Source organism: Poeciliopsis prolifica, unplaced genomic scaffold, assembly GCF_027474105.1.
Source record: "Poeciliopsis prolifica strain line A6 unplaced genomic scaffold, Auburn_PproV2 SCAFFOLD018, whole genome shotgun sequence".
Taxonomy (NCBI): domain Eukaryota; kingdom Metazoa; phylum Chordata; class Actinopteri; order Cyprinodontiformes; family Poeciliidae; genus Poeciliopsis; species Poeciliopsis prolifica.
Window position 1 is genome coordinate 9,731 of NW_026562393.1, and position 23,188 is coordinate 32,918.

General features: G+C 41.2%; 1 pseudogene; it reads right to left on the minus strand.

Moving 5' to 3' along the window:
• Positions 1-3,017: 3,017 nt before the first annotated feature.
• The window catches only part of LOC129368133 (cGMP-dependent protein kinase 1-like), a 35,752-nt pseudogene continuing 15,581 nt past the window's right edge, over positions 3,018-23,188 (minus strand).

Sequence of the window (23,188 nt, forward strand, 5' to 3'; positions counted from 1 at the left end):
GGGGAGGGCAATGAAATGTTACGGTTCCTTATGCAATGGAATGCTAATATATTTGCTAATGTTAATGCATTGGCTCACTGACCTGAGAGAAGGAAATAGCTAAAATGCTTATTTTATGGAAAAGGCTAATATTAAGATAGAAGAGGGATATTTAGCTTGAAATATTTTATCTTATTTTAAAGGGCCACACTAAACTTATTTAACAGTGGTTGGGTTAAACTAGTCCTATATTGCCCAAAACAGGAATTACCTGATGTGAAAAATGCAATGCTCTGGCAGGCCCCAATAATGGCAAAAATTGTACATTTGCAAACACATCGATGGATAATTTACATATTAATCTAAATGGAAATTGTAGATTCGTTTTTCAGTTGGTTATATGGTGAGTAAAACTGATCTTTGATGTACTGATTCCAGACATGCATTCTGTCTTCAAATCTTTTACGTGCTTAACAGTTCTGAACATCTGATTTGTGCTTCTTTGTAGTGATAACTCAATAATGAGAAACTCCAGGTGGTCCTGTTTGCATGCTATGTTGTGACTGCTAGTCTTGGAGAATTAATACTACGTTCAGTTCACTGCAGATCAGCTGCTTACCAAGTGGCTAGCTTATGAAGTGATGCTTCACTCAATATTTAAATTCTGCAGATTTTAACTGTTTTCTGTTCACTTGTTAATATGAATTATGAATATGATTTGACTTTGTTGAGAAATAAGAATTGGCTTTAGTTTATTCTGGAACCTTTTATTTTTAAAACACAATTGTAAGATACAAGTATCAACAAATCATGCTTAAATATATTGAAACTATAGGAACATATTTCTTAAATATACAAATAAATCACCAATAAGCACAAAATACCTTCACTTAAATATACAAATTTTTTTCTTGTGGTCCCAAGCTAAACTTTAATGTTTCAGCATATCCTCACTGACATTGAGGAACATGTGGTTTTATTGTGTCAGTGCCTCTAAAACCTCATGCTGGCTGACTGAAACCACATAAAAGGAACCCATCTATTATAGTTGACTTTTATGAAAAAAATAAAAGTCGCAACATTTTGATTGTACTGATTGACCTCTACCACATCCTCTGGTGTTGCAAACCACGCACCGTTACCACTGTCATCATGCAGAGACGTCACGCCGCTGTTTGATTTACAAAAATGTTGCAGTAAAGTCTGACTGATGATACAAAAGCTTCATACAAAATACATACAGTGTTCACTCTTAAAAACAGCACAAAATACAGAGATCAGATATCCTCAATTGAGGAACGGAACATCAAATTGCACAATTGTTGAAACTATTTCAAATAAACTTTGTTAGCATGCAAAGCTCCTGCACGTAATCGCTTATTTTGCTGTAGCCACAGATTTTTCAACCATGATCTCAGGCTTAATGAAGAAAGTTGACTTTCAGTCCTCGTCTCATTTGAAGTGGGATTGTGTTTGACTTTCCTTTTAAAAAAAAAAAAACTGTAGAGTTTATTTAGTGGATGAATTAGGAACTAGTTGATCAGACAGAGAAAGAGAGAGAGAGCAAACCTTATCATCATTTGTGATCAATTTCAGAGAGTTCATTTCAATCTGCAGGAGAAATCTTGAGTTGTGTAAGGAAGCAATACGAGTTAAAGGTACAGCGTTTTGTAAACAAGGATATCTAGTGGCACAAAGTGAAAACTACAGCCAACCAAGTAGATTAAAGTGTCTACAGAATGGAAGAAGGATTCCAAGAGTTTAGTTCATTTCAGTTTGAAGTGAGAGGGCTGGTTGCTGTCACATAATCCACACATCACATTGAGGCACAACGGGCAAAAAAAAACTGATTTTAAAGTTTTCTCAGCACCATTAAAGATCTACAATAGCAACATTTACCCACCAGATGGTAGCAAAAACTGTAATTCATCTGAAATGCTTGAGAACCAACCTGTGGTTTTCTTTTCTTTAATAGTAAGATAATCTCAAGCGCAGCATGGACATTTTAGAGATTTGTTCACAAACAGGAGATCTTTGTGTGACATTAGACTTCCTTTCTGGAATTGTCTGAGTAAAGAGTGATGCATACAGGACTGCTTGTCAAATTCTGTAGATTTCAGAACGAGCAAGATTCAAATTATTGATACTGCCACAGGAGCAAGCATTCTCAAAAGAGATTGCTTCAAACTATTTTACACATGTACTGACCATGCATACCTCCCAAACAACCACCGGAACAGGAAGAGAGACGTGGAACTGCCTGTTTATGTTGGAATACTCAAGACACCTAATATCAGTTTCATGCTGCAACTCAAAGATTCATTGTGTAAAAACCAGCAAAGAGAGAAGTCTCAATGCAGAAACCTGTACTGCATCCTCAAATTTCTTTACTCTTTAGAAAGGAAGTTTTGACTGAAGGCATCAAGGTGGCTGTAAGGAAGTTATTCCTGCCACTATAGGCATCGTATATAAACTGGCCCTCAGTTAGAGAGCTGAATGTGGACTCACTGTTCAGCTACGTTTTGTTAATGCACAAACAGGCTCAGAGACTTTGGGCAGTGTTGTACTTTGGCAGGTTAATAATAAACACATTTTCAGAATTCTATTAAAATCACGTGATGCACCAAGTTTAAGTGTCAGAGCCCTAGAAAACCATTCTGATCTCCGTTCAGCTACCTTTCAATGATGAAGAAAGGAGTTTTTGTAAGAACAGTTTCACATAATCATTTCATTATTATAATAATTTTTTGTTGTTATTTTCACTCTCTTGTAACTGATGTGAAATCAGATCTGATCCAGTCAGTTTTTGCCATACATAGAAAAACAAAAATGCTTAACTCATCAATAAAGAGTACAGCTTATCTGACTTCTTTTCTACTTGGATTGAGTAATGCTCATTATTTTTTCTAATTCTAGGGAGTAAGAAATTCTATGTTCTGAATCTGAATGTTTAATTCCAATTTATTGAATTTAATATGTCAATTATAGATAAAGTAATGCAATTTAACCACAAAATAATATTAAAATAATAAAATATGTCAGTGTTCAAAACATTTATTTGTTTATTTATTAGAGTTGCTCAATTAAACTAATTACACCTCCCAGGAAAAGCAAGCTAAGCCTCGTTTATAACCCCAACCTTGTTGATAAAGAATTTAGAAGGGAAAAAGATCTCCAGATGAGAAGATTTAATGTGAATAACATCTTTCACATTTCAGAGGAAACAGACGGTGATTCTAGTTCTGTGAGCTTTCTGGTGGGATTTTTAAAAGCTGAAAGAGATGCTAGAAATCTGCACTTTTTGACACAAACTCAAGAATCACTATATTTGCAGCCGGTTCTCTTAATTTGCAGTAACAAAGTGGGTTCATAGAAGCCCTCTATGGTCCATGTGATGAAAGAACTTCCTCACAGTTCCTCTGCAGCCTAAACGACAACTCAGATTTCGAGATAATTTCAGCAGCCGTCTATTTGGCTCAACTGTTCATCATGTCCAGTGACTTCCAGAACCAGAAGCGAATCAAAAAAGTAAACCCTGGGAGGCTAACCCCCGGCTCTGGACACTGAGCTGCTTCGTCGTTCAACTCTTCTTGAATGAACAGAGCTGATCCGCTGCATCACTTCGATCTTCCAGAGAACCTGTCTCCATGTGCTTCTGACTACATTTGGCCCCCAGTTCATATTGAGCACAAACCCGCCATAGTTGGCTTCTTCACCTGGAGGGTCTTCAACTTTTAACACCGTCTCAAAGATGCAGACTCAGTTTAGAAGTCATAATCCCATCCTGAGGTGTCATCGGGCGGCGGCTCGTCTGTATCTTCTGGAAAACTGTCAAAGTTACTGGTGTCTATTGGAGAGGACACCTGGAAACAAAAGTACGACTCAAGACCAGGAAAAAAATAGTTCCCAAAAACACAGGCTCATTCGGAACATCAAGATTTCAACCCAAGTGGATATTGATTTCATCCTAACCTACCTTGGGTGTAATGGGTGGAGTTAGTGTTCCTTTCTTCAGTCCTTCCCAGTTGAATCCTTCAAACCACCTGAACACACAAACATTCAATTAATTTCCAAAAATCAAAAGCAAATGTTTTGCTCACTTACAAAATATTTAGCTCTCTTACTTGTGCTTTTGGATGTCCTTCACTCCATTTTTCAGATTTCCTAGTCTCTCCGATGGACTATCCCTGCAGACACAAGGAAGACATGACTAAATAGTTGATTTGGAGTAGGAGTTAGTTAATTATGCTTTAGAAAACAGTCCATGCTACCTGCAGAGCTTCTTGATGAGATTGGCAGCATTCTTGGTGATCTTCTTGGGAACTCAATCATGTCGATGCCTCTCAGTATGACGTTGTACGTTTTCATTGGATCTGGACCTGAGAACGGAGGACTGCAGACGCAAACAGACACCGTCGGACTCCGAACTGGTCATTTCATATTTTAACGACGTCGGGTGTAGGAATCCCTACCTGCCTGTCAGCAGCTCATACATCAGGATCCCAGAGACCAGTAGTCGGCCGACACGTCGTGACCCTTATTCAAAATGATCTCTGGAGCAACGTATTCCGGCGTCCCACAGAACGTCCATGTTTTCTTACAGAATCCAATCTTCTTTGCGAAACCAAAATCCACCTGTAAAAAGACAGTGCTTTTTATTTTCTTTTGTTGAACACTATCATGGAGTTCATTCAAAGGAAGCGGATAGTAATTTTGTTTCCTGCAACAGTAGTCACATGATTGGAGTTTCTTGGGACACAAAGATTTAGATTCACAGATCCAGCTAATTCGCCAAAAGCGGTCAGAGCTTTTGAACATGAGTCACAGGCAGAACCTGGTGGACGTACCAGCTTAGCATATCCTCGGCTGTCCAGGATCAGGTTCTCAGGTTTCAGGTCCCTGTAGATGATGCCTTTAGCATGCAAGTAAGCAAATGCTTCAACCACGCAGCCAGTGTAGAACCTAGTGGTGGAGTCATCAAACGAACCTCTGCAACCAACAGAGATACAGAAAATTATGAATGTGTTTGGAATTTGGAGACATTTTTATACCAATCAAATTCTTCGTCAACACATTCAAAGATTAATTTAAAATACAAACATAATTATAAGATTGCATAATAAAGACCCAATATGTGAAGAATATGTCTTGTTCTGTTTCTTCAAAGTTCAAATAAGTTAATGACATTTGTAATAATTTTGTTTCAGTAGATCCTGCCTATTTGTGGTTCAGAACTTCTGAATTCAAATATTTGTGGATTTTTTTTTTTTTTGTGGAACATTACTCCAAATTATTTGCTGAAAAAAACGCCTATTTCAGGGGTGCTATTATTATATATATATATACACACATAATTGTATTTATTTTTTCTGCTGATTGGTTGTACTCCCTGTAGCAGAGGTAAAATAGACTATTAGCTTCTGTGGTAGCAACAAGATAGCTTCTACTGTGCTTATTAATTTATATTAAGGTATATGTGGTGTTTGAATCATTACAACAGGCACTTCTAGACATTTAGAGACATTCTCAAGTATTCATGGATTTTAAATATACATTTTCACTATAAATTGTAATATTATCCAAAAAAAGACAAAACAAATTTTTTAATTATTTTTCCCGCATTTGCTCTGTAATTCATAGAGTAATTGTAAATAAGCTGAACTAATCTAACACCGATATCAATACTAAAGATCAATCTAATGCGCTCTCAAATAATAATTATGCACCATGTGTCATTACAAAAGCATTAGAGAACATTTTCTCAACATAAATAAGTGAATGATCTTATGCTCAAGAAGTACAAACGTATTAAATAATTTATTTTAATTAGTGAGTAATAATTGTGATGACAGTGAAGTTAAAGAAATCTTTAGTCACTCAGGTATCATCTTGGTGAGCAGCGTACCTGTCTCTCAGGATGGTCCACAGCTCTCCACCCAGACATGCCTCCAACAGCATGTATAAATATTTACTGTCTTTAAACGTCCGGTACAACCTGAACACCAAGAATAGAGTCACAGAGAGAACCTGACATGTCTGCAACTTTATTTACATCAGGACAAATAAACGTAGTCATGTCAAGTTTTTTAAAGCCGAAACCAGTGTGCTTTACTTTTGTCTTTTTTACATGAATTATTTTACGAATCATAAAAACGCAGTTTTCTGACCTGACAATGAAGTCTGAGTGTGCGTCGGTCATGATATGTTTCTCTGCACGGATGTGCTCCTGCTGCCTCGTGTCCACGATGTGACGCTTCTTGAGAATCTTCATGGCGAATGTTTTAGCCTCCTCGTTCTTCAGCTGCACCTACATAAAGACAGTATACGCAGCAGGGCAAGAAAGATCAATTACTACAAAATATTTGCTATGTGGCATCACAGTACAACTGGCAACCTGCAGAGAGTTGTGGGGGGTTTTTTACCCCGCTTTGTGCAATAAGCGATAATGACCAGCTGAACATCTATTTACTTTCCCTGCATGTGGTTCTTCTCTGATTTCTGCTTCTGGTTGAATGTGGCCTGCTTTTTTTATTATCATTATTATTATTCTTTTAGATTATACTGCCGTTTATTTTAGAAACTTTATAAGTGTTATGAAGTTAAAAACTCAGGAAATGTGCTTCTGGGGTGTCAGGTTCTACTGAGGAGTGTTAATGCTGTTAAGACTGCACTGTCTTCTTGTAGGTCATGACACAATCTATTCCTATTCCTGGACGGATTCTCCACTTCAGGATATCTGAGCTCTGACCCCAACCCGTGACGCCCCTATCATGCTAGCACCAACGGAAAAACTCTGGAAACTGGAGCCGGGTTTCCACTCAGAGGTTCCCTGCAAAGACAACTCCAACTATGCACTTTACTTTGGTTTTACTGACATGTTGGAAATTAAATAATTTTTTTTTTAATTAGAAAGAGAGGTGTTTTGACTAGTTGTATAAAATGTCTTTTATTATTTATTATTGTTTATATCTAAAAAAAATATATATATTGTGATGGCAGAGAAGAGCTCAAAATAGAAACATTTCTTGAAGATTTAAGGCCATGCTGATGCAAAGGGAGTAAGGGAACCTGCAGAGTCAGATTTTCAGTTACGGTGATGTCATTAGCAATCCATTTTGGGTCAGACAGGCAGTCTGGAGGTCAGAGTTCACCTTCTTACACTCTGGATGATTAAAAATACTTCAGGAGGACCCAGCCCTCCCCCCCAAGCCTGGAATCTAATCTGTTTTTGGGCAAACCCGCAGTAGGGCTTTCCCTTTAACCAACAGTCACCTCAAACCCCGCCTCCCGTCCGAGAGAAACCTAACACCTTGAGCCGCAGTGCGTCAAATGCCTCATCCCTCCATCCTCTCTGCTTCCCTCAACCCAACCCAGAACATCCCTAAGCCTGTTTTGGTCCAGGACTGCAGGTGTATGACCACTCAACCACATTTGGACTGGTTTCCAGTTACAGATGCTGACACTTTGCTAGAAACAGCGCAAATATCACACAACAGTTCATCTTATGTCTAAATTGAAAATGACTCAACAAATAATTAATGGTCCAAAATTTGTATCAAAGTCTAAACTGGTTCCTTATCCTTGAAGCATGTCTGAAACTTACTCATCACTGTTCAGAAACTGGCGTAGAACAGATAGTTTCTGGTTCATTATTCTGTTAGAACACTGACCTCTTAACTGGCGATCTATCCAGGATGTACAATGAGCAAGGACAATCAGGTATAGCCAATGGGTCAATGGATGGATGTTGACCTCTCAACATATTTAATTAAGGCCATAAACACTTCTGAGCTCCTGAGAATCACTGGCATTAACTAGAAAAACACATAGACATCAAGATGTACCAGCTCAACTCTTCCAAAGCCTCCAACTCCCAGAGTATCAATGATGTTGAAGTCATTGAGCTTTAGACTGGAGAAGAAGGCATTCTCTGCTTCGTACCTGAAAAGATAAACACACAATCATGTGGTGGGAATGTCTTTTTTAAGAAAAGGCTCATTGTGATGGAGAATACATGTGGATAAAACCTGTCCGGTTAATCAAAGACCCTGCTGTCCTACCTGCAGCATTTCACCACGCGAAAAAATGGAAACTTCTTGGAAGTGTGGATGGAGAAGGAAGTGATGGGGAAGGAGTGAGAGGGGGTGGAAGGAAGACTGGGGAGTCGTTCCCGCTGCCGCCTCGCTGGGACGGGAAGCAACTCTCTCATCTCCGAAACTATTTAGAATAAGGTCAGAATAAGGAATAAAATATTCTTCCTGACCCGAGAGGGTAAATCCGCCTTTAATCGGTCGATGAATATTTATGAATGGAACTTTCAGTTTCAGTCGTTACTCTACGAAAAAAATATGTTTTTATGTAAAAATGCAAAGACAAAAGTGGAGCAACTCTGGAACCTCACGAGAATGTTCGGCAGAGCGTCTGCAGCAGAGCCGTCTCAAACGATGAGCTCCACGTCCAGTTTACATGGTGTGAATAGTACCGATGGCAGCAGTGGATCAGCAGGGCTCTGCTGTGGAGGTACCGGCGTGGCGGTGAGGTTGCCGGGTCCTCCAGAGGTTTGTGCATCAAGATAGAGAAAGAGGCTGGTCCGGAAGTGAAGGAACTGCTGTCAGAATCCAGGAGCGTCTGAGAACAGCATCACCTCCAAGAAAATCACTTTTTTGTTTCTCTGACTGATACGAAGAGAACGAGAAGGTCTGAAGCAGAGCAGTTAAACCGAGGACGCTTTAAGGACTATAACCCTGACTGAGGAAAGGTTCTAAGAGGTTTGTCCTTTTGGTCAAATGAGCCTCAGGTCTGCAGCGGCTGGATCCTCCAGGCTGGAACAGCTACTGACAAGACGACCTGACTGGTGGGAGTTGCTGCTGCTAACGGGTATTTTTAGGAGGCGGAAACATTGCTCAGAGGTTCACCCGCTAAAGGAAGGTCAGATATTGAGGAGTGTCAGTTATTGAGGAGGCTGCAGCACAGACTGTCCCAAACTGAAATCTAGAGGACACCCAGGTTTTTTCTTCAGGGATTATCAGAGGCCCTCACACCTAGATGAGTGTTTCCATATCCATGGATCAGCTGTGGAGTTGTGTTCGTTCCTGCCTTCAGTGTGAATGAGGTTCTTTTATGTTTGCATGCAGCACAGGTGTTATACACCTGACATAACTGAGGACTGTTCGTCCTCCAGACTCCGACTTAACCAGGCCAATAACTGTAGCGTTATGTTCCAGCATCGCCATGTCTTCCCAGAATAACTCACTGTGAGCTGACAAACAACAAAAAATATTTTGCCACAATGGCAGCTCTAATCTCTTTGCACATGAGGGTCAAAAAGGGTTTAAGCCAAAGTTCTATATCTGAATCGTATCCAGCCACCGAATCAGGTCACCTGGTTCTCAACAGATCCTATGATCTGGCTGCTAACAACCAACAGCATATGAATTGTTCAGAATAAAATAAAAAGAAGAGTCTTTACATTTTCTGTCAAGTTGACATTCCAGCACACTTTGTGGATTACAGAGTGGATCACTTTGTCAGCATTTTAATTGTTGAAATTTATGACAGAACAATCAGGGAAAGACTAAAACTTGTATAAAATTACTTAGTAAGATCATTTACTGTGAAGCAAGACTCAAGGTACAACGACCTTTGGGCAGATGAGATCAAAAGTAGAGAAGTTTGGTCACAACGCATAGAACCACATTGAAAGAAAACCTTGATAGTGATGGTTGAGGTGTAATGAATGGGCTTTTTTCTAAGTGTTCCTATCTTTGAATTGACCAAGAACCACAACCAAACAACTCTAGAGTCAAATGTGAGGCTGTCTGTCTGAAACGTGAAGCTTGCCCAAACTCGGACAATGATCCCAAATACAGCAACAACTGCAGAATAGATAAACAAGAACAGAAACAACATATTGCAACGGTCTAGTCCAGTTTCTCAGTTCAGTCCTCGGGGACTACAGCCCTTTGTATGTTAGATGTGTCTCTGTTTTAGAACACCTGATTAAATGACTGCATGCCATTAAGTGGTGCAGAAGCCTGTTAGTGACCTACTTATTCAACCAGGTGTGTGGCAAAAGGGAAGGACCTGAAACACGCAGGCAGTGATCCCTCAGGCCTGGTATTGAGAAACACGGGGTCCAAACCTGAAACTAATGTAAACAGCGTGCTGGGACCTCTTATTCTATAAGAGACTAATAGAATAATCATATATCATATATCTTTTGAGAACGTTTCCTATATTTTCATGTCTGGACCAACAGACTGAAGCCTCTTTAGTTCTACATGCAGCTCCAGATTACTTCCTGCAAGCACTGGATTCGCGTTTCTGCAGAAACAGTAGCTGCTACTTGAACAGTCTAAAATTAGTTGGTGGCGGTAAGAAAGGGATTTGGACTTCACGGCACACGAAGGACACACAGGGATAAATCAAACAAGCAACTTCAAAACGCTTAAGCAAAGGGAAGAGATTCTATATCAAAACACAGCACAAGGAGATTTAGCATCGTTTCTGTAGCTTTATCCTTTTCATGTTCTTATCAAGCTCCGAGTGAAATTGTTTGCAGAAAAAAAAAAAAAAACTTTCATAAAAATTGCCCATATTGTCATATTGAACACTTTTTTCTGCAGTTAGGAGATATTTTTAACACCACAAACAAATCCCGCTAAAGATGAACACAAACTCTCCCTTCATGTCTGCGGGTCTCTCCGTCAGCTCGGGTCAACAGAAGTAACCCAAACCAAATTCAGGTTTCTGTATGGAGCAGAGTTCAGCTCAGAGCAGAGCACCAGAAGGGCAAACACACACTCAGGTTGCACACGCTGTTTACCGTTGCCACGGCGACAGCTGTGAATAACAGTCGAGCAGCCCGGTGTGCGAGTGTGTGCCATATCGACTCTATACCATAAGAGGAAACACGAGAGCGTCCGGCTGCACAGTGTCACATGACTGGCAGTCAGTTGACTCCTGACCGTTCATGCAGAATCTACTTGTTTACAGCAGCAGCTGAACCCTGATTGGATGAGTGTCCTCGCTCCACAAAACGCCTCTGATAGCTGTCCTTTCGCCACCTGGTAGAAGTCAGACTGAGTTATATCCCAACTGCTGTACAGATTGATTGAGATGAAGGCTCTCTAAATATTTAGCTGTGCCTGAAAAAATAAGCAGACGCTATCTAATTCAAAACCGGCATGAAGTACAGTTTTATTTTCCAAAAATGGGGTCAAAGTAGATATTAAAGGTATGTTTGGATATGTTCATTGATTCTGATGTTGGTCAGAACTCTAACAATCATTTTTATAGAGTTCAGTAAACACGCCAAAACAATAATCAAGCCTTCTGAATACAAAAAACAAAAACAAATCCACCTGTTGTTCTGGATCTATTTTTAAGGGAACGTCTCGATGTTTTTTATTGTTTTCTTTCCTGTTGTTTAGGTAGCAGAGACACACACACAACGGTCGACCCTTCAAAAGGCCCTGAGTGATGAAGTGGTTGAAGAATTTAAGGTGAAAAAAGATGCAAATTGTTGTTAATTTGCCCAGCAGATCTGGGTTGTTATTAATAACAGTATTAGAGATGTGTTTTTGATGTAGGGGACGCATTATTGACATGTTTTACTCTTTAGAGCAGAATGGATTCAATGCTAATTTTATATGTATCGCTCTGTAACAACCCCCCGGGGTTCCACTCTTTGCCTCCTCTGGGTTCTCAATGCCCACTTCACTTATGAAAGCTCAAATGAGCGCCACGATTAGGGATGAATGCACAGTCGGAGACAGTTTAATGAGGGGATCATCTTCACAAACACAAGAGGGTTGTTTCGGGAGAGAGGTTTCTGGTGCGGTAATGGAGCTGTAAATAAAACGTGTTGCTTCATCAAGTTTTTTTTTTTTAGAAAGCTCAGCTGAAAGCAGAGTGAAAACTTCCAGATAACGCTGTAGACCTGTCATTGTCTGACAGACGTACTTGGCTTTGGCTTCAGCGTCTTCGTAGACTTTATTTGAAACGTCATCCAGCCCACCAATCAGGTGCTTGAATGAGCTGAAGCGAGAGAGAGAGAGAAAGAGAAAAATTATATTAATTTCAATGATCTGAGAATGAACATGATGTTCGGTCCATTTCAGAAACATGCTAACAGGGCAGAGCTCCAGAACAATCTAGACAGGTTTTATTACTTACTTGAAGCAATTAGTATATGTCGTTTGCCCTGAAAGCCAGCAGAGGGCAGTATCAACTCAAGAAAGATGTGCCAGCTTTTTCCACTGTTCAAATCTTAACGTTTAGAAACTGGTCAGCTTTAAAGGAGCAACTTGAAAAGACTAATCTGAACCCAGGGCAGACAGACTTTGTGTCCAGGTCTGTTTGGTTCTGAAGCTACTGAGAAGACTCACTCTCTGTCGATAACCAGGCAGGTGACGGACTCAACAGCGATCACGTTGGCTGTTCTCACATCTTCCCTGTGAACACACACAGACACATGCATGTGCACAGCATTATTGGGGATTAAACCACCAGCCTAGCAGAGAACTGTATTCAGAGCAGTGGAGAGTCTATGACCACTGATAACCACTGAGATCAATTCAGATACGTTCAAAATTTTCCCCAAATCACAATTTTCGAAATATTACATCACAACAACAAACTTTTTCATCAACTTCAAAAATCTTTGTTTTCAAACTCAAGAAAACTTCAAAAACCAAAATGGAAAAGGTGTATGTAAAATATTCTGAAAACTGTGCAGCGCCTCATGCACATGGACATGAAGCCAGACAGCGAGCTGTCCATCAAACTCTTAATAAGACGTTGCGTCCAACAGGCTGACAGACGGACATGGAGGTGTTTGAACGGTCTGTTGTAGAGAAGGATGCTCGGATGACTTGATGGAGGTGAAAGGTGGAGTGACATTGGTTGTCTAGGGCAAAGTGGTCTTACCCCTGCAGCGCTCGCTCTCCGAACCAATCCCCTCTGCCGAGCTCCCTCAGGTGAATGGCCTCCTGATTGGCTGAATCCCCCTTAGTCACATTCACCTACCAGGAAGTGTGATCAATCAGAAGGCTTTCTTAAAGTAAATGATGACGTCACAGTCATTTAATAAGAGGAGAGGGGACTAACCTTCCCCTTGCTGATGATGAAGAAGGTGTCTCCTCGTGCTCCTTGCCGGATGATGTACTCTCCGACGTCATAGTGAGTCTGGACACAGAGCAAACTGTCTGATTGGACGATTCACAGCAGACGAAGGAGAGAAGATGAGTTAGATGACGGACTGACCTCCTCCATGACGTCTGCCAGCTTACTGAGGGTTTCCTCTGGAAGACCCTGGAAAGTTGGAACGCTGCGCAGAAAGAAATCCATTCTTAATTTATCTTCAATCGCAAATTCTGCATTTGAAGTGTTGGCGTTGCTTCAGTCGGTGTTTGTGGTTTCTGAATGCTCACTGAAAAATGTAATAAATATTAAATAGAACATTTCTAAAGCAGCCTGCACATCAGCGCGGAGGGAATGTTTTGCTTTGGAGAACTTTTTTCCTTCCGAAGCAATGAATTTTATGAATTAAGCTGGTTCTGCAGCCGCTGAATGTATCTGTGCGCGTGTTGATGAGATCATGCATGCCTTAAGGCAATCACCTCTTCAGGAAGTCCATGTACTCGGAGTGTTTGATGAGTCCGGTTCTCATCATGATGGTCTGAAAGCACTGCCGGTCGATGGCCCACAGCTTCACATGGATCAGAGCTGAAACACACATTCGAGCTGAAACACGGAGCTGCTGGTTCTGCATGCATCTGTTAAGAGTTGTGTGCATGCGGGCCTTTATGTTCATCTTCAAACTGTGTGTTAGCATCAGATGAGACCTGACATCGTGCCACGTTGTGCGTGCACAAAACACGCACAGGTCGTCATGGAAACCACACCCTCTGTGTGTGTGTGTGTGTGTCAGATGTTCATATCTGCAGTCCAGGTGTAATCAGGCGTTCAGGTTCTGTTTGTGACCAACAGACAAAGTTTAATGTGATCTGGGCTCCTTACTGTGAGCGCTGAGTTGATGTTGTTGCTTAGTAACAAATTTTAGTCTGCTTAACAGCAGGGGGCTTTTTTGTGCAACGAACAAACACCGGACCTTGGTTTCAAATCGCTCAACCTATTTAACGCGTCTGTGAACATTAGTTAGTTTTTGTTTGGTTTTTTGGTGATGGTAGCATATTTCAGGCTCCTGGTGACATCTTGAGCCTGAGAGATGCCGAAACTCATCAAACCTACGTCAGAAACATCAGCCGAAACAGAAATGCTGCAACAAGGAAGCCAAATTCATCACTGAGTAACATGGGTTTTATTTTCAAGTGACAAAATAACTAGAAAACCTTTGGGGAGGAAAACAAACAAGAGAATACTTTAACTTGATGTTGATTCCTAAAACTGACATCGGTTTCATCTTTGCTACTGAAACGATCTCTTTAAAACAATAAGAGATTGTCTTTGATTGAGTGTAGATGGTCTCCTTCTGCGATCTGAGCCCGAATCAAACGATGAGTCGGCCCGAAGTCCTTAAAAACGAATCAATCTCTGCAGAATCAAACTACAGACCGTGGTCTGAATGAAACCAAAATCACCCGACGACGAACCCTCTTGCACCTGTCTGTGACAGAGAGGATCATATTTCTCTGAGGGCTCTGCTCCACTGTGATGCGGGTTCAATTCCCCGCACAGCCGGAACCGAGAACAAGGGGGTCGGGAAATGACTGTGACTGAACCACAGCAGAATCTTCATCCTCCTGAGGAATCTGTGGTAGTTTCAGATTGTGGCACCGAGTCCCTTCATCTCGGAACTCTGTGAGGGAAACATCAAAACCTGACTGAAACAGGCAGGAGAGAAGGAAAGACAGGAAGACGTGGAGGACGGATGGAAAAGTAGGACAGAGGGAACACCATACAGATTAAACGAAAAACAGAATAAATTTAACAGGAGCGAATGGAGCAAAAGAACTGATAGTGATTTAGGAAAGAAATGGGATGAATAAAAGAAAAAGAGTGACAATAAAATAGGAAAACGTCAAGTTAAACCAAGGGGTAAAGACAACTCCAGGCTTAGGAACTGAAGGAAAGTCCTTACAAATTCACGAAAGGTGAGCCAAAACTTGTTACATCCCATAATCCTCAACAGGTCCACTGACAGACCTGGCTACCATGGTTACAATGCCTCCGTCTAAAGTTGCAGGCAGTTACTGTGGAGATGCAGGAATTCAGAAACTTCCTGCACTTTAATAATGTTTGTGTGAGAGAGACTGTAGTTCTTTTTTTTACAAAACACCGACACATTTTTTTCCATCCGCCACAGCAGTGAGGATGGTTTTCTGCTTCCCTGTCACTGTGAGGCCTCAAGGCTTCACACACACATGCATGCACGCACACACTCACTAACCTCTGAATGGTCACATTCAGAGGTTAAGTGAGTGTGTGCGTGCATGCGTGTGTGTGTGTGTGTGTGTGTGTGTGTGTGTGTGTGTGTGTGTGTGTGTGTGTGTGTGTGTGTGTGTGTGTGTGTGTGTGTGTGTGTGTGTGGAGGTCCAGAAAGCACAACGTTTGTGTGTAAGAACCCAAACTGTGTCTCTATGTGCTTATCGCAATGTAAGCGAGTGTGAAGGGAAGAGAAGCTCTGCTGGGTTATAAATAAACTCTGTGCGGACATGTGGGCGCTAAGTGAGGAGGTTTCTGTGGGGAAGAGCTCAAATCGACATCAAAATTATTTTCTGAAAGCCATAAGTGTATTTTTCGCTTTTAATAAAGACACTTTACAACTGGAACCTGGAAACAGTTGTAAAAAGTGAAAACAGGAACATCAAACTCAGATCATGTTCTTTTTTCTTTAAACTTCTAAAACCTTCTGGATGTTTGGAAGGATGTCGGATTCTGATGATGCTCCTGGATACACTGGTGAATTCTTGGTTGTTTTTTTTTTGCTGTTGTTGTTTTTTTTCATCCTGGATAGGTGACCAGTCCCACAAAGACAACACAGACACAGAACAATCAACCATAGATACACAAACTCATACCTAAGGACACTCATGATGGGCGCAATTTAGAGCCATCACAGTTTTGTTGAGGTTTTGTTTCTGACTTGGCTCATTGTCTTGATAGTTGCGACACCTAATGAAGACGGAAAGAAACCATCTGAGCTCAAACAAAGACGATCTCTGAGAGTGATGCATCACTCTGCGACGTCACTGTAAAACACCAGAGTCTCAGCAGCAGCAGCAGCCACGTGAAACATGATGTGTAATAAACTGATCTCAATTCCAGCAATTAACACCACCGTTGATCTCTGCAACATATTTTCTCCACACAAAGGTTTCCAAATGTTTTATGACTTGCAAATTAAACCAGTTGGCTCATCCATCTCCTTCTCTGGAAACTCTCTGTCTGAGCTGACTTTTTCTTCCAGTCTGAGTAATGTAGATTTGGACTTTAGAGGGAAGCTGGTGTATCTGGAGAGAACCCACGCATACATGGGGAGAAAATGCAAACTCCATGCAGAAAGACCCGACAGGCCAAGATTTAGAAATTTGCTCAGTGTTCTCTGATGGGCTAAGCAGAGCTCTTGGTATCTTTTAATCTCTGCCAGTTTTACATTTAAACAAAAAAGATGCAAAGTTTGAAAACCCCAGAAGAGACCAGACGGAGGCTCAGACACGTAATTTGTCGAGGTTTACGTCAGCGCAGTAGGTTTGAAGCATAATCAGATCTGATAATGAAATGAGAGCCGCATTAAGAAATGATTTAATGCAGCAGGCTCACTGTGTTAATGTGAGAAACAAGCAGAAAGCGTTTGAAAATGCAAACAAATCATGTAGAACCCAGCCCTGTTGCCAAGAGACGCACAGGTGCCAAAACGGGTTGGCCGGACCGGATGGTGTTGCTTGGCAACAGCTGCTTAGCGATCGCTCCACCAGGAAGAGCTGACAGGAAGTTGGACGTGCACACTTAGACACGGCGGTGCTGTCGGATGGTGTTCAGATTCGTTTCTTCAGCTGAACTCCGATCAGCTCCCTCTGGATGCCCGACTCTTCCGGTACCATGTTGGTGAAGAAAACACCAGCAGGGAAGTTGATTCCAGCAGCAAATCTAGGTTTTTTTTTTCTCTCTCTTTTAACTCGGAAACATTGGTTAGAGTCACATCAACTCAATGCTGCCAACTCACCCACAGTCTCTAAACAGTTTCTTTGGATTCCCTCCCTATACCAGAGAGAGAATCCAATTGAATCCCAGAAGAACGCTCAGGAAAACCTACCATCTGCCGACTCAGTAGTCAGTCTGAGGCCAGCGCTGCTAATTGGAAGTTTAAATTTAAGCCTACAGAGCTGGACAGAGCAATGCCCACGTTGTTTTAGTTTAACCTCCAGAGATGTTGGTCATGATACCCAGGCAAACATCTAATTTGATCAGCAACAGTCGACTGTCAGCTGGTTTCAGCGCAACAACAAAACAACACCGGGGGATCACTTCCATTTTCAATCCTGTTTATTTTCCCCCTGTTTTGGGTCGAGTTTTACAACATGAATTAAGCAGATCTGATCAGGCGCTTTTTTTTTCCACATGATCTCTCTGCTGATTTTCTTGGAGAAGAACAGCAGCAAGAATCGAAACCTAGATCAGTAGGTTGTTTTCTTTTTTATATATATTTTTATTGTTCCTGTTAATCTCCAACAGCATACTTACTTCTGACCGTGGCGGTCCGGGTGCAGTTGTAGAGGATGGCCAGCTCTCCGAAAACTTTCCCCGGTCCCATCGTGCACAGCTTCATTCCCTCTTTGGTCACCTCCACCTTCCCCTCTGGGTCAGACACACAGAAGAGAATCTGTCACCGTCAAACAAACATGTCTGTCCAGACGCATCACGGGAAATATAGACCTTTGGTAATTGTTGGTCTCAAGTCAGCATGCAGAAGCTTCCTCATTCTCGTGAAGAGTTGCAAGGAGGCAATGAGAGTTTACAGTCAAAACTAGAATTAGCTGCAGGTTGCTGTAGACAGGTCCTGACAGGTGATGTCCAATCAGAAGTCTTGTTACGTTTAAGGGAGAATGTTCTTAGCCCAGAGTTTTTCGTATTCGTGAGTCACTTTTCTTTGTGCGACACAGGGTGCTTGGCATTTGGACTTTGGCGTTTCCGACTGACACTAATGAAGATGGATGAATACAGCTGGGAACAGAAATGTCAGGGCAATCGACAACACAAACACACCTCATGATGCGGTCCTCTGTGTGAACTGAAGGTGTGTTAAGCAATATTCAGGGAACTGACGTAACCTTAAGACGCAGTGTGTTTGTGTTTAATCATTTCCTTTGACATTATCTGACATATAACACCAGCGGACCCAATCAATAAATCAAACTGCCAACTGATCAGCAGAACATCTCAGAGAAGATTAAGACTCGTACTTACAGGAAGATGGAGAAGCAGAGTTAAATTGACAGAGAAATTCTGATCCAAACTTGGTGTTTTTATTTGTCACTTGAAAGTCATAATTGTCTGGTAATATTTGAACTGACTGCATTCATGGTGCTCCATTAAATCTGAGACCTGAGATCTGGCAGAAGGTCAGAGGTGAGTCTCTGCCTCATGCAGAGTCCTGGTGTTCCTGCCTGATGGCAGGATGGAGCCAGCGATGAAAAGACGGATAAGGCTCCATTTGCAACAATGAGGGTGTTGCGCCAGCCTATCAAGGTCTATCATCTATTATCAAGAAAGAGCTGAGCCGGAAAATAAGGTTCTGGGTATTACTGTCCCATTTGCGTTTCAACCCTCCCCTATGGCCCTGAGATATGGATTAAGAGTTGAAGAACCACATCCAGGAAACAAGTAGCTGAAATTAATTCCTCTTTAATGAAGACTGAATCCTGCCTCAGGGATCAGAAGAGGAGCTCCGTCAAGGAGAGCAGAATCGTTTCTCCTTCACTTCAAAAGCAGTCAGCCCGCATGATCAATTTGATCAAAATTCTTCCTTACGGATACTTTCTAGATGTTGGCTCGCAAAGAGAAGATCCCAGTACAGACCCAGACTGTCAAACCACTCTAGTTTCTTGGGATCCCCCAAAGGAAGGAGCTCCATCTGAGAGAGGGACAAGTGAGTTGACATGCATGACCTTTAATCTATACAATCCCACTGCAGACAACTTGAGGGTAAAGCAATGATGGCTCAATAGATTATGGGAATATAAATGTGTTTATAAACCGTTCCTAGATTTGGGCTTTTCAGCATCTTTGTAATTATTATTAGCATTGGTGCAGTAATCTTAGTGTGCAATTCTTTGTCCACCAGAGGGCACTGTTGTCACAGCTAAGAAATGCTAAATCATAATGATTTGTAAGAAGAAGAGTTAACGCACCCCAGAAGTCGTATATGGGTTTTGATGTGAGACCAACAAAAACATTCAAATTAAGAAGTCGGAATTCCAACATGGCGGCGCTCGTAGATGTTGCTTGTTTAAAAACATCAGCTTAAGCTTTACTTTCCATAATCAAACCCCACTTTTAATTTCTGCAGTTTAAAGTTACAGGTGCTGCATGTAACACTGATTTTAGACACATTTTTACTTGTAAAACTGAGATGCTTCCAACTAATCTAATTACTCTTGATGTGAGAAACAGCCATATTGAAAACAAATCAGTTTCAATATCGGGGCAGTCCCAGTTTCCCATTAGGAAATGTAACTCTGTTGGGAATTCTGGTCGATTTTTAGACATTTATTTTCAGCTGGAAAGTTTGAATTTTGTTGTTCTTAGTAAAACTAGAATGTAGCACAAGGAACAGAACGTAAACAGAGTGAAGGTCTTGTCTACTCGGCAATCAGGAAGTTTGTCTTTCATATAATGTTTCAACTAGAACTGCTGAAGAGCATTTCATTGGAAAACTTTCAAAAAGGGGAATTAAACTTCAGAACAGAAGCTTTTTAAGTCCAGGAGCATGAATTAGTGAAATGTAATACAGATCAAAGAGAAAGACAGGAAGTCAGAGGGAGACTTCAAGTTTGATGTTTTTAGGGGAATTTTAGAAGAACTGTCTTTCGGCGCTGGCAACTGAAGCTTTAGTTGTACCGCCGGTGAGCTCCACCTCTCTGCCACAATAGAGGTTTAAGGTCTGGTTGTTTGTGTTGCTGCAGAAGAGCTGCAGCAGGTTTCCTCTCGCTCAACAGCAGATTCAGCTCAGATAAAAACGTGATGACTTATGGAACTTTTCCAAGAAGGAAATATAAAATAGTCTAAGCTGGGATTGTTGTTGTTGTTTTGTACCTGGTAGGAGAAAAATTATCTGCTTGGCTTCACACACACACACACACAACAAACAAACACACACACAAACAAACACACACACACACACAGAGCAATAATTAACCCTGCTGTGTCTCTAACACACAGCAGATGGAGACAATCGTTTTATTGAACAGGATAAACACACGCAGGATTTTTTGCCATAATCACAGGCTGTAGTGATCATCGCGCTGAAAAAGACACACATACACACGCATTCATCACAGGCTGTAGCTGAACCCTCATCGGATGCTTCAAGATCTGATTCAGATCCTCCAGTAGCTGAAGGACTAAAGAACCAAAGAAGAACAAGAGTCGGTAAATGGATCTGACTGGATCGTCTTTCAACATTTCTAACAGTCAGAACTGGGCTTTGGGAAACATAACAGCTATCATAACAGTGTGAATTTACAGTAACTACAGTTACAACAATCCTTGTTTGGTTGTCTGTGGAAGTGTTGAATGAGAATGAATTAACTGCTGCAGTTATCAGCCGTGATCGTGTTTGCTGTATGTTCATATTAGAAATATCAGACTGAGATTATTTTGGGTTTAACGGCTCAAACTGTGAACTGCCACTGTTTGTTTTGGTGCCCAGTGCCTCCGTCTCTTTAAGCCCAACTGTGACTGTGCACACAGTTGTCTGTGCATACAGAAAACTGTGTTTTCTGTGTGATTGAGAGTCTTCTGTTTATTTGAGTCTCATGATCCCAGAACAAAAATCTAACAGAACATGCAACTGCTTCTGCTGATTTCAGCCCAACATCGCAAAAAAAGAAGAAAAGAAATAGAAATAGAAAAGTGAGAGGTTTGGACTGCAGCCCTCCAGCTCTAAACTTTCTGCATAAACTGAATTATTTCACTAGAGGATGTGTTTCCACCAGGAAAGTCCGCTTAGGTTCTTTGTTTGTTTCAGACCACAAACATACTTTATATTTTTCTCTGCTTTTACATTGAGATTTTTTGCTTTCTTGTCCTATAAGTTGAAAACACAGCCATGTGGGTGACGATCGTTGCTCCCATTTGACAGAAAATACTTGCGGTGTCTTTGTTGTGCACAATTGTGTGTTTATTATGTCGTGATATCATTTTGAATGTAACAAGCAGCTCATGCAACGCTGATTCCAATTTTGCAACGCTGTCAGGAAAACGGAAGCTGCAAAAAGGAGACAACATGCAGAGAACATCAGATCAGGTACGGCTTTGGTTTAATCAGCAGTAGCATAGCAACTGCCGGCAATAATGGCTCATAAAGTCCAAAACTACATGTAGGCCGGTCTGTATTCACACCAGAAGTAAATCGCACCAGACTTTGTTTGAAAGCAGACTGGGATCCACTCAAAAACCGGGTCTCAGTCGGGTCGTTTGGTTAAACCAGATGAAAAATAGGACCGAAATCAGAATTTACAAGCAAACTAAAAAACAAAGAACAAACAGGAGTTCGAGCTTCTGTTTATGTTTCTTTTCAATTAAAAGCCACAGCCACAGTACTTTAACAGAAGGCAATTATCAGAAAAAAATCGACACAACGGTGCATGCTGTTAGTTGTAGCACTTGCGAGTGTTTCCCCTCGCTACGCCAGTCCACATCACTTTCTGTAACAGCTGTACAGCCAGTCAAATCTCTCAGTAATTGCCACACCGACTGAGAGTTTGACTTCTGCCAGGCTGAACTGAAATGTGCGCCCACACTTGTCCTGTTGCTGTTCTGTCACTCTGTCCACCTTCTCTATAGGAAAAAAAAAACAAAAAACATTCTGTGCAGTCTGATGTGAGATTTCAGCCACAGTGAACGCTGATACCTACAACCAACTACAACAAGGTCACTGTACACATAATTCTGGTCCAGTGGGAAGCTTGAAATATGAATGAACATGAATGAATTACACATTGTGTGAGAGGTTTCAAGCTTCATGTGCACATTCTGTGTTTTAACCACTTAAAACTTTTTTTTTTTATGTGATATTAGAAATACGTTAAAAGATGCAAATAAACAAAGTGTACGCTTCTGGCATCATCATGTCAGAAGCTGCACAGTGTAGGGTTAATACGTTGATTATTTATTTGGATTGAGAGATGTTAAAACGAGTGACGCTAAAACAAGGACCTTTGAGGGGTCTGGCTAAAATATATTCACAGACAAAGTTATTTATTTTCTTTATCTTTATAAAAAGATACAGGAAAACTCTTTGCTGTATAGTTTTGTGTTGTTCTTTCAGCAAATGGGCTTTTACTGTTGACAATTAACCAATTACCATATTAGTTGATGATTATGTCAATCATCAATTCATCACAATTAATTTGATTAATCATTTCAGCCCTATAGTCTGGTACTAAGCCAAACAGGTCTGACCCAAGACCTGCTTAACATCTTTTCCTCGATTAGACAAATTTGTTTTTAATGATTCAGCCAGAACTCGGATCCAGGTGAGTCACAGAAGCAGCTGCTGGATTCTGGCTTGACGTTTGAAACACAATGTGTTTTCTGCTCCAGAAATCCTAAAGCAGTGTGTGTGTGTGTGGGTGTGTGTGTGTGTGTGTGTGTGTGTGTGTGTGTGTGTGTGTGTGTGTGTGTGTGTGTGTGTGTGTGTGTGTGTGCGTGCGTGTGTGACATCTTGTGTGTGCATGTGTGTGTGTGTGTGTAATCGCTTATCCATGTAAGAACCCTCACTGCTTTCACATCGACAAACAAACACAGATCAGAGTGAGACCTCCTCCACTCATGTCTTTGTTCCTGTAATCACTGCAGGGAGAAAAGCACAGAGGCTGAGGCTTCTGGAGCTCATTACAGCAGCGGGAGAGCTTTCAGGACGACGGGCGACAGCAGTGAGCAGGGAACCGCTAAACGCTGCTTCTCGATAACTGGAGAGAAAATTAATTTCTGCTTTTGTCGCAGGTAACGGCCAGAGAGAATA